This window comes from Wolffia australiana, chromosome 3 (assembly GCF_029677425.1).
Source record: "Wolffia australiana isolate 7733 chromosome 3, ASM2967742v1".
In the NCBI taxonomy this organism is placed as follows: domain Eukaryota; kingdom Viridiplantae; phylum Streptophyta; class Magnoliopsida; order Alismatales; family Araceae; genus Wolffia; species Wolffia australiana.
In genome coordinates this window covers 1,536,440-1,549,777 of record NC_135837.1, presented here as the reverse complement: position 1 = coordinate 1,549,777, position 13,338 = coordinate 1,536,440, and the positions used below count along the sequence as shown (strand labels likewise).

At 42.2% G+C, this 13,338-nt stretch overlaps 1 long non-coding RNA gene and 1 pseudogene across 1 annotated transcript; both read left to right on the top strand.

Moving 5' to 3' along the window:
• Positions 1–6,633: 6,633 nt before the first annotated feature.
• LOC144701466 (17.9 kDa class II heat shock protein-like) lies at positions 6,634–7,296 on the top strand (annotated as a pseudogene).
• An 822-nt stretch (positions 7,297–8,118) lies between these two features.
• Positions 8,119–9,664, top strand: LOC144700570 (uncharacterized). The gene is made up of 2 exons (XR_013580792.1): positions 8,119–8,398; positions 9,228–9,664. It is a non-coding gene; the product is annotated as an uncharacterized LOC144700570 (long non-coding RNA).
• Positions 9,665–13,338: the final 3,674 nt, after the last annotated feature.

Here is a 13,338-nt window from a genome sequence, read left to right as displayed (position 1 = left end):
ATTATGAAATTAAAACTCATAAAGTTATTTTAAAACTTTTGAATGAATTAGGTTAATGAGGATACTTACTTTATAATTTTTTAAAAGCTAATTTTAACGAGTTTGATTTTGTAAATTTATGTGAAATTAATTAAATAAATTTAAAAACAAAAAAATGAAGCTTAAATTCACTTATTCAATAATTTCTCCTGGTAGATTTGTCCCTTACTTGCCCTATGCCTCTTAAAAAAATTATAAACAATGTTGTACAAACTAGAAGCCTTAAACAATGTATTTAACCCTAATTCCCGGTTCGTTAGACATACACCAAGTCATTCGGAATCTGGCATTGATGAAGCATTATAGTATATGGAAACCAATGAGAGTAAATGTTCCATGAGAGAGTTGATATAATACTACGTGTCTTCTAGAGCGTGATGTATAGCTTGGCACCCATGGACTAGATACTTAACCTATTTGTTAGGTTAAATATATCTTAGTTAATTAGTTAATATGTTGATATATTTAATTAATAAGGTTGACCAAAAAGTTTTATTGGGTCATTAAAGTTATTAATTATACTGAATCATGGGCCTGAAGGGTCACACTCAAAGTATCTATAACATCAATAGATATATTTTAACAACAAGGAATTTTGTGAAAAGTTTGTAAATAATTATAAATAGAGGGAATTATATAACGTGGAAGTTGAAGAGTCAGATCGTGAGAGGAGAAGAAGAAGAAGAAGAAGAAGAAGAAGAAGAAGGAGAAGAGAAAGGGAGAAGAGAGAAGAGAACACCGCCATCCCCGACGCCGCCGGTACCTCCGCCGCCGCCGTTCCTCCGCCGCCGCCAGTTCCCCGACGCCGCCAGACCCTCTGCCACCGCTCACTCCACCGTCATTCCCGTGCCCACGATGCCGCTGGTACCTCCACCGCCGCCTGTTCCTCCGACGCCGCTGGATCTCATCCGCCGCCCGCTCATCTGTCACCGTGTGATCGCGGCCGCGCGTCCGCCACCGCTGCAACTTCTACGCCCGGCCGCAGACGCCAAGCCGTTCGGCTGCCGCCAGCAGGTCTCGGTCCGGCCCACCGACACTCCACCGGCCGTAGCGCCGCTCCCCGCCGCGCGGCCGCACGCCGCACCCGTCCGCGAGACGCGTCCGCCGGCGCTCCGTGTTCGCCCGCGCGCCAAGTCTGCAACACGCGGCTGCACGCCGCACCCGCCTGCGCGGCCGCACGCCGCACCCGCCTGCGCGGCCGCACGTCGCGCCCGCCCGCGTGACGCGTCTGCCGGCGCTCCGCGCTCGCCCAGACGCCCACACACCAAGTCCGCAACGCGCGATCGCACGCTGCCCCGTCCGCGTGACGCGCTCGGCTGCGCCAAGTCACCGCGCCTCGCCGTCAGTCGCCCACCGAGCTTCCCGCCCGCAGCTCTCGCCTGCGAGCTGCGCCCACCTGCATGCTAAGCCCACTCGTGCACCGCGACTGCCACACGCTCCTTACACAAAATAACAGTCGCCAGCGCGACGAAGGTACCCCTATCCTCCTTTCTTTGTCTCTTACTTTCTTCAGTGCATCTTCCATTCCCTTCCTCCGCGCTCGGGTTAGATATAGGTGAGCGAGACAGGTTGAGAAGATGATGCAATTTTACGAGAGTCTTTCCTGCCCGGTACGAGTTGGGTTTCCCCGACGCGTGTGAGCATTTTAGCGGGGTATTCTCGTTCGTCGACATACTCACCCTAGACCCTCTCGGGCGAGGTTCGGGAGGTCCGTTTGACTCACTCATAGCGGTCCCGTCAATCTCTAGAACGGCACACACCGCTCTTCAGCCCACGCACGTACGACACATATGACCTCATACATTCACGCCATCATATATATATACCTGCCCATTACCATTCTTGGACGATACTGACTGTCGTCGTCCGATAGAGATCCTGAATCGATACCGAGCCGCTACCCTCGGTGTCAACCGGACGACGTCTTGACGGCGTCCGGCATCAATTCAGTAGTGCACATTTTTTATTTATGTTCTTGTTTAAATATTTTGAAACATTTTTATGTTTTCCATATGGGAAAATGGATGCTTGTTTTTCAAATCGGTATTTGGATATACATATCGTAATCCACGTCCAAAGTGTCAGATTAGGTATCCATAACTGGCATCTGCCACGTCCAAAGTGTCACCCTCTGATCACTGATGAGGACCAAGTGGTCAGAGGGTAGCAGAACCCAGACCTTATAAAGGTCAGCGCAATAACCAAATTCAGAGAATTTCTTTGGTGTTTTAATTGTGGTGGGGCGCACTAGCGATCAGATTGTCCCAAAACTAGTACTATCATCCATTGGGTGACTCAACTTATTGGGTCTCCATTCACAAAGAGTATATTCTAGATGCTCAACTAGACGACGAACTCCCACCACGAATCACCCAAGTATTGTACGACTTCCAGTATCTCCCGCCGCCTTCCCTCCCGAAAGGACTTCCTCCACAATGTGAGGTGGATAATGCCATAGATTTACTACCCGGAAAAAGACCACCAGTTTCATCTCGTTGACTTGAAGAAGCAGCTCACAGAGATGTTGGACAACGGCTTAATAAGTCCCCCCAAAGCACCTTATGACATGCATGTCCTATTCCAGCAAAAGAAGGATGGGTCTTTGCACTGATGTGTCGATTATCAGGCTCTAAACAAGCTCACCGTTTGGAATATTGCTCCTCTCCCACTGTTGGATGATTATTGGACTGTCTGGGTATTGCAACAATCTTCTCTAAGCTCCACTTAAAGAGTGGCTACTACCAAGTTCATAGTCATGAAGGTGACAAGGAGAAGACGACCTGCATAACAAGGTATGGGTCATTTGAATTTACCAACATGCCAGAAACACTTGCAACCTTGATGAATGTCCTCTTTTGTGAGTTCCTCTATAAACTCATTGTCATCTACCTTGACGACATCCTAGTCTACGGCAAATCAATGGAGGAGCACAAGGATCACCTGCGGACTATCTTCTGCATCCTTGCAACCAAATTCTTTATTTTTCAACACAAAGAAATGTGTCTTAGAACAACAGCATGTGTAGTTCCTCGATCATATCCTTGGAGGGGGACACATTCACATGGATCTACGAAAAATCAAAGCATGCACAAATGGCCAGTCCCTCGATCCGTAATGGAATTATGGTCTTTTCAAGGTCTCATGAGCTTCTAACGGCGATTAATCACCCACCCAATTTTCCAAGAGAGCATTCCCCCTAACCAATCTTTTGAAGGAGCACAATTGGGTTTGTTCTCTAGAAAGGCAACACTCATTAAATGAGTTGAAGATGGCAATCATCAGTTATCTTGTCTTGAAATTACCAGATTTTTTCCAGTCCTTTGAGGTGTTCACAAATTCATCAGATATCATCCTCGGGGGAGTACTCCCACAAAATGTACAATAGATTACTTTTGAAATTTGAAAGCTCAAAGAAGCTGAGAAAAACTATGCCATCCATGAAAAAGAAACGTCAGCCATCATCCATTACTTGGAGTTTTGGGGTCATTATCTCTTAAGTGGACCATTTACAATGCACACAGACAACGTCGTCAATAGGTACATCAGTCTCATAAGACGCTCAAAGGGTGGCAGACACGATGGCAAGATTGTTGGGTTCTAAAGGCCTTGACGTGGATGAACAAAACAAAACGATTCGCAGCGGAAGACTTGAACGAATCGAACGACACCAACAAAAATCATTGAAATAATGTACCTTTTCACGGATCGCATCCGTGATTTCATGGATCCCAGAGTGAGCCGAGTCGAGCTGCTCATGTGTGCAGCCTCTAGACGTATCCCCACTATCCTCGGCACGTCGGATCTCCTCCTTCTCGTTGATGAGCCCCCTTCAACCTCCTATGTCGTCATTACGTCGTCCCGATCGTATTGGGCATGGAGAGGGATGTGGGGAGAGTGGAGAAGAAGGGGAAGTCCCCCTAAACAATTCTGGCCTGGGTGAATTTCGTTGAGGGCCTTCTCCTATTTATACTAAGTGGGTATTTTTCATAAAAACCTCCAAAACTTAAGTATATCTTTCGACGTCCAAAAGACCATTTGCGTGTGACCCTCTAGGCCTATGTATCGGTCTAGTTAACGACTCCAACAGCCCAATAACCTTTATTGGCCTTCCAAATTAATTAACTATATCATCATATAGATTAATTAATGTCCAATTGATTTAACCCAATCGATAGGTCGAGACTCCGACACGTGGGGTGCCAAGCTACACCTCGTGTCCTAAAAGATACAAAGGAGTATGTATCGATGCACTCATGGAACTTGTTCGTCATCGGTTACCGTGTATATATAATCCCTCATCCACTTGACGCTCCTTGCATGACTTAGAGTACGGTAAACTGTCAAACCCTAATAGATCATCCGAGTTAGTACTGAAGCATTCAGAAATCATCGGAGAACTCTTCTACAATATTTCACTGCCTTGGCCAAGAACTTCATGCATCATCTTCCTTGAGCTGTCACCTCTTATACTGAGGGTGGACGATCCCATCTTGACCACTTGATATACCTGAACTAAGACCATTGAGAATCTCATGATTAGATACTCGTTGGCCATCACCAAAGTACAACCGTCCGTCCACAAGACGTCTTTGGTGTCTCAGGTCTAAGAACCACTTACACAACCGTGACGTGAATCAACTTGATTGACCGTTCGGTATAATACTATTCAGGGATTCGTACGGATCAATTCAGTGAACTCTTTCCACTAAAGACCACCCACTATCTATCATTAGTGTCTCCACACTAATGGCTATGGGACCGGCCATACTCATCATATCAGTGAGGCTAGATAGTGCTAGTCTATCCGGATACTTGAATGTCCTTCTCGCGTATCCTTTGAATATGAATGTTTAGAACACATGCTTAAAGACTAGTGATCTCCATATTACGATCTCATCATAATTTACTAAGTCAGATCGTGTATTCATGGACTTCATTATACACATCACACGTGCGCTATAATAAGTATGTTATATTAATGAACATGGAACGAGATGTGGAATGTGTGATTGGCTTGCCGGCGACATATATTTTCATCAAAGATATCATGGCAGAATTCAACTTCGACATTATATACAAGGCGGGGAAGACAAACGTGGTCACTGACGCACTGAGTTGTTGTCTGATCACCACGCTCATGTGTGCTATCTACGAGTTACCAGTTGACTATTACTTCTAATCTAAGCTATGTGCTGCTAGACGTGGTCGTTCTGTTCTTTTGGTGTGAGTTTGTGCGAATTGTTCGTTCTATTTAGTTTTCTGAGCAGAACAAAAATGAATTTGAACAAAACATTGCACAGACCCGTGTGTGGTTCTTTTGTTCGCTTTGTGCGAATTTTGTTCTAGTTTTGTGCGAATGTGCGAATTTTGTTCGTTTTTGAAAAAGAAAAGACCAGAAAAAATAACAAGGCCTTGTGCGGTCCTTTTGTGTAAATTCTTTGTTTTTTTTAAATGAACAGAACAGAACAACCATGTCTACGTGCTGCCTATGATGCCGAAAGTACAGCTGCAAGCTGAGAACCCAAATTTCATCATGACAATCCAAGAAATATTAGATCGAGGATGGCCTATTCTATAGTTGAGGACGTCTACTCTACATTCCTTATATAGGAATGGCACAATTCCTCGTGGGCAGGTCATCTAGGTCAAGAACAGACCCTCTCTCTTTTGCAGAACCGATTATTCTAGGACAAAATGGCAGCAAACGTGGAATTTTATATGAAAACTTGTCATACATGCCAAGTGGATAAAACAGAACGGTAGAATATTGTGGGAACATTGGAACCTTAACAAATTCCAATGGGACCCTGGGAGTCAATGTCAATGGATTTTATCACCGGATTACTAAAAGTTCATGGCATCGATGCGATTCTTGTCTGGGCAACACAAGTACGTGCCCTTCGCTCCTGTCAGACCACCATGCTCCGACTATAAGCCACGTGGCATAAATATACGCAGCCACATAGGCATAAAAATAGGCCGCGACAAGAACATTTCAAATTTAGTGCAGCGAGGCACTTGGCAGGAAAAGAAGCACGTGCGAAGACACATAACGTTCGAGAAGCTTCCATTACCAGCTTCTGCCATGTCCTAAGGCCTACGAGATCTGTCCTGATACCCCATATCAAATGACATCTATCCGATATCTGGTATCTGAAGCCGTCCCAATTTTAATATGCAATCAGACATAGCCCAATGTTAGTCGGAAATTGTTAACAGTCAACTATAAGCCATGTGGCGTAAAAATACGAAGCCACGTAGGCCGCCATCCAAAACATTTCAAATTTAGTGCAACGAGGCACTTGGCGGGAAAACAAGCGCGTGAAGACACGTAACATTTGAGAAGCTTCCATTACCAGCTTCTGCCACGTACGAAGGCCTACGAGATCCGTCCCAATACCCAGTATCTTGGAAATCTATCCAATATCTGATATCCGAAACCGTCCCAATTTTATTAGGCAATCAGACATAGCCCAATGTTAGTCGGAAATTGTTAACAGTCAACTATAAGCCACGTGGCGCAGAAATACGCAGCCACGTAGGCCGCGATCCAGAACATTTCAAATTTAGTGCAACGAGGCACTTGGCGGGAAAAGAAGCGCGCGCGAAAGACACGTAACATTCGAGAAGCTTCCATTACCAGTATAAATAGAGTTCGATACCTCGAGCTATGAACATAGAATTTCGCCATGGATGTGAGAATGTTCGGGATGGAGAGTCCGCTCTACGCGAGGCTGCAGAGTCTCATGGCGATTCCAGAGGAGGTGGAGAAGGCCTTCAACGCTCCCACGCGGTCCTTTGTGCAGGAAGCTAAAGCCATGGCCTCGACTCCCGCCGATGTCAAGGAGTATCCCGATCACTACCTGTTCGTCGTCGACATGCCGGGAATCAGATCCAGCGGAATCAAGGTATAAGTTGAAGACGATAATCTTCTCGTTATCAACGGCGATCGGAAAGACGAGGACAAGGACGGGAAGTTCCTCCGCATGGAGCGCCGGTCCGGCAAGTTTATGAGGAAGTTTCATCTGTCTGAGAACGCCAACGCGGATGCGGTCTCCGCGGTGTGCCAGGACGGCGTGCTCACTGTTCGAGTGGAGAAGGTGAAGCCTCCGCAGCCTAAGAAGCCGAAGAACATAGAGGTTAATGTCGCGTGATGTGTGGACTGTGGAGTAAGCTACTTCTAGCATGTTAATATGTTCATCCGTTGTAAAGAGATCATTTTCCGAAGTTTCTAAATAAACTGGATCAGTTTTTATATTTCAAATGTTTTTAGTTTCTTGGCGGATTGGACTAGTTCTCGTCCGTGGAAGAAAAATTGATTCGTTAGGCCTTTGATCTATCGACATATTTGATTTTTGCAAAAACGATGCCCTAACAGGAAGTTCTTTCTTAATGGATTATGAAAATTTGAGGTGATCTTGAGATATCTGTGACTAAATCTATATCGATGCACAATGATATCTGATATGAGTAGCTCGCCTGTTTACAGTGGAATCTGTTATTCAATCTTTTCTGAGCTTAAACTTGACATGTTTTTGTTCGACTTTACGTCTATTAATAAACCTGTCGGCCAAATTTCAGAATTTCCAACCAGCAGGTAAAGAGAAGTCATGAGAGATCAAGAATAAGGAGAAAAAATTAAGAAATAATAACATAAATAAAAGTTCGATTGATTCAGTCATTATTAAGTATTCCATTGGTTCAGCTTTATGATAAGATAGATATATTTATTGTGTAATTCGTGTAAGAATTCATTCATTCTTCACTGAGTTTATGTCTGAGATAATTTTAAGTTATAAGAAAGTTGACAAAGTTCATTGATATCTTATTTATTAGAAGATTAACTAAATAGATACGATATAGGAGAGAAGTTCGTGATGTGATAGAGAGCTGAGGATTGACATTTATTATGGCTTGTATATCTTGAATAATTATAATCGAAGTTGTATTAATCTATATCTATGATAAAAAATCCTTGCATTAAATTGATTTCTATGATAATATATTTGTCCAGGGTCTAAGGTTCACGTGAGATACTCGAGGTAATTTGCAGTTTGAATCACTATTAATTAAACCCATTTTTCAAAGCAGGTAACGTGAGAACTTAATTGATAATTTCATGATATTTTAATGATTGTAAGCCGTATAAATGATAATCTATACTACTATAAGAGGAATACATGTGCGCTTCTGGCCTCTGATTGGCTAACAAAAGAGTGAGAGAGAAGAGAGAGAGTGAGAAAGCCCCTACCCGTCGCCGCCCCGCCCTCCTCCCCCGCCCTCCCGCTCCCCCTCCCCTCGCCCGGCCGTGTTCTTCCTCGTGTTCTTCCTCGCCGCTTTCCTCTTCATCAAAGATCTGGTGGGTTCTTCCCCAAATTCGATTTTTCTTCATTGGGAATCTGGATCGTTCTTCCGGATTGATTTGGCTTTGGCTCCTGGGAGCGATTAATTTTTGTTTCATTTTGAATGATGAAGCGTCAGGATCACTGGTTTTTCATGGATTTTTGGGGCAGAGTTGTGCTCGATGAGATTATTATCTTTATCTGTCGAATTGTTTCGGCGATTTGGAGGAAAATTTTTGTTAGAATATCTGAGATCAGCATCTATACGCTGTGATATTTGTGGAAGGAAAACCTGTGGTGATACTCCAATGGTCGATATGAGTTTCTTGAATCTGAGATGAATTCTGTATTCGTTTCTTTATCAACGTTCTTCATATGGCTGTGACATCAAACCAAAAACTGCATCTGCGATGATTGAGGAGAAAAGGCCGGTCAGTTTAAGAAATTGCACTTTATGGTCGATTTTACGAAATTAACAATCCTTTTTCTCAATTTTAAGACAGTTGAATGAGACATTTTGCATACTCTGTTTTCTCTTTTGTTTACCTTTTCGAGCTATCTGTGAAAAACTGGACCGAAGCAGTGTTTACACAACTTTTTTACGACTGATACTATGCTTTATTTAAATCATATTCTAATCTACTGTGCTGAAAAATCAGGTTTCATTTCCATTTTCCATTTAACCGCGATGTCATGTGTCATTGACATCATCTCTTTGCTAAAAAATTACAGAAACGCTACCATATTATAGAATATATAAAATTGTTCTCGGAGAAAACATGAAATTGCCATTTTTATACTCCATTTTCTGATATATTAAGAGCGTTATTTTTTATCTTCGTGCAGACATCGCATCCCCACTACAACCAGATCCTGGTGAAGAACCCTGAAGACGATAACTTTGCAGGGAGGGGGCACGGGCGGCAGGAGGGGGCGCGGGCGGCGGGGAAAATTGGTGTGAAATTGGTGAAATTGGTGTGCGATGTGTGAAATTGGTGTACCCTTCTGGATGCTGATTGGATGATAAGAGAGTGAGAGGGAAGAGAGAGAATGAGAGAGGAAGAGAGAGAGTGAGAGATCCCCCTCCCTGCCGCCGCCCCGTCCTCCTCTCCCGGCCTCCTGCGCCCCGCTCAAAGGCACCAAATTCTCACCGCACCCCGCACAAAGGCACGAAAAAATATCTAACGCGAGCAATGCGAGCGGGCCCCACTAGTGATATATGATCAATATTACTTTATGAATATTGATAGTGTCTTCTTATTTTATCAGCTTTTTTTATGTAACATCTGCATTCTGTGTGAAACTATCGCACCATGAAAATCATGCAAGGCAAATATCAGCAATGATAATCTGCATTATTTAACTAAGATTTCTTCAATAATGATTTTTCTATAAAGTCAAGCAAGGTTTATTATAAAATTATGGATGATTGATATTAGTTAGAGCCTTAACGATATGAAAGATGAAGTGCCATGATTCATAATGTGATATCATAATAAGCATGAATGTATTTATAATATATAGAATTTTTGCATATTCTCATCATTCATTCATAAGAAAGTATTTCTTAATTGTATGCCATTTTAAGATAATTACTGAAAATTTAAGATTCAAAATGAACCTCCGAGTTATCTCAGAATTTTAAATGAGCTAGTCAAATTTTCACTGTTTTATGGAAATTTTTGGAATTTCTTGAATTTTTCATAAATAAATGAGTTATTAATGTAATAGTGTATAATTCAAGAGCTCGTTTCTATTTCTTTGAGGATTTTTGGACACCAAGTCGTAGAAAAAAATCAATTTTTGTGATTAGTCATTCCAAAATACAACTAATTTTGTGTGAACATTTTTAATTTCATCATGACTCAACAAATATACTAGATATGATGATTATGGGTAGTCTCCACAAGGAATAATGTGATGGACATACTTGCGGTTGGCAAGTAAATTACACATTCCAAGTCTTGTTCGATGTTTATTAATATAACATATTTATTATAATGCATGTGCAATGCTTATTATGAAGTTCAGGAATACATAATTAGAATATGTGAATTATGATGAGATCTTGGTATCCGGATATCAAATTATGTGAATTATGTGAATATACAAGAAGGACATCAAAGTATCGGGATAGAATGACACTATCTAGCCTCACTCATATGTTGAGTATAACCGATCCCCTACCCATTAGTGTGGCAACACTAAGGATAGATAGTAGGTGCTCTTTTGTGGAAAGAGTTCATTGAACTGATCCATACTAATCCCTAAATGTTATTATACCAAATTGTCAAACATGTAGATTCATATCACAGTTGTGTAGGTGGTACTTAGAACTTAGACAACAAAGACATCTTGTGAACAGACAATTGTACTTTGACTATGACCTACATGTTAATAATCATGGGATTCTAAATAGTCTTAGTTTGGGGTGCATCAAGGAGTTTATGAAGACGATTGAATGGTCAAAATGTGATCGTCCACGCTCAGTATCAGAGGTGACAGCTCAAGTAAGAAGATGCGATGAAGTTCTTGGCCAACACAGTGAAATATTGAAGATGAGTTCTCCGATGATTTCCAAACGCATCAGTACTTATTCGGATGATAGATTAGGGTTTAACACCTGACCATACCGAAGTCACCCTAAGAGTATCGAATGGATAAAGGATTATAAGTACATGAAAATCGATGATGAACATGTTGCCTGAGTGAGTCGAGATACACTCATTTGTATCTTCTAGAGTACGAGGTATAGCTTGGCACCCTACGTGTTGGAAATTCAACCTATCGATGGGTTAAATCAATTCAACATTAATTAATCTAAAAGACGATATAGTTAATTAATTTTGACGAGTAATAAATGTTAGTGGGCCATTGGACTTGTTAACTAGACTGATAACGAGCCTATAAGGTCACACGCAGATTGTTTTTTGGACATTGGACGATATACTTAAGGTTTAGAGGCTCTTATAAAAAATATCTAGTTATTATGAATAGGGTAACACTTTAATGAAATTTACCTAGGCCATATTTGTTCAAGGGCCTTTACCTTCTTCTCCCCACTACTCCACTTCATTCTCGATGCAATCAGGAGGACACAACGACAATGATAGAGGTTGAATGAAACTCATCAAGATGGAGGAGATTCAATGTGTCATAGATTGCGTGGAAACATATAGAGGCTGCATACATGAACAGCTCGACTCGTCTCACTCCAAGATCTAATAAATTATAGATGTGATCCACGCACTAGTGATTTCATGTTTCAATGTTTTAATGATGCTTTTGCGATTTCATGATAAGTCTTCCATTGCATTGAATCCTTATGTTCATCTAGATCAAGGCCTCCAGATACCAACCATAATTATGTCACTACATTTGTTGCCTTATCAGACATTTTGACAAATCCTTAAGAACGAAATTCCTTTTAACTAAATATTTTGTTTTACCTTCATCTCTCATATTTGCCAATGAAGCTAGTTTTGAGTCAACTACTTATGTTTCCAAAATAAGAGAGCATCGCAGAGGCAAGAAAGAAAATGGTTTTTTGGGTTGTTCCACACCTATGGCGTGCAGTGTTGTGACAGAATTTAATAATGTTAATAGATCAAAACATTGACTTTATAAATGGACCTCACTGAATAATTCAATAACCTATATTTTATGAAATGCCTTTGGAGGAGTCGTGGAAGTACATATATAACTTCACCATTACTTGTGATGAGGGAACGCCAAATATCATCCATCATGTCATTCATCAAGGTGATGCATGCATGATAGGTTACGTGATAGTGATGGATGACAATGTTATGAAATGCCTTTGGACAGCTGTCTTGGATTACAGTGGTAACATATTTTAAATAATGAAAGAGAGATAGAAAGAAGGGGAGAGAGAGACAGAGGGAGAAAAAGGCCAAATGAGATAGAATCAAGAGAGAGAAGGAGAGAGAAGAGGGAGAAGAGGAAGAGAGGGAGAGAGAGACACCAAGAGAGAGTAGAATGATAGATACAAGAGAAAGAGAGACTAATAGAGTGAGAAAGACACCTGAAAACAGAGAGAGTGACTAAGAGAGAGAAGAGTGAGAGAGAGACCGAGAGAGATAGGAGAGAAAGAGAGACTAAGAGAGTAAGAGAGTGAGAGAGACCGAGAGAAAGAGAGACTGAGAGAGAGAGAGAGACACACACACACACACAAAAAGAAAGAAAGAACCAAGGAGAGGGGGACAGACATAAAGAAAGAGAGAGACCAAGAGGGAGAGGGAGACATACGGAGAGAAAGAAAGAGAGGGGACACATCCAGAGAGAGAAAGAGAGACCAAGAGAGAGAGGGACGCACAGAGAGAGAGATACAGAGAGACCAAGAGAGAGGGACACTCAAAGAGAGAGAAACCCAAAGAGAGAAAGAGAGACCAAAAGAGAGAAAAAGAGACCAAGAGAAAGAGGGACACATCTAGAGAGAAAAAAGACCAAGAGAAAGAGGGACACCCAGAGAGAGAGACAGAGAGACCAAGAGAGAGGGACACTCAAAGAGAGAGAAACCAAGAGCGAGAAAGAGAGACCAAGAGAAAGAGGGACACACCCAGAGAGAGAAAAAAAGACCAAGAGAGAGAGACAGAGAGACCAAGAGAGAGGTACACACCCAGAGAGAGGAAGAGAGACCAAGAGAGAGAGGGACACACCCAGAGAGAGAAAGAGAGACCAAGAGAGAGAGAGCAACCAATAGAGAGAGAAAGAGAAACCAAGGGAGAGAGAAAGAGAGACCAAGAGAGAGAAACAATAGAGAGAGACCAAGAGAGAGAGGGACACACCCAGAGAGAGAAAGAGAGATCAAGAGAGAGAGGGACACACCCAGAGAGAAAGAGAAACTAAGAGAGAGAGGGACACACCCAGAGAGAGAAAGAGAGATCAAGAGAGAGAGGGACACACCCAGAGAGAGAAAGAGAAACCAAGAGAGAGG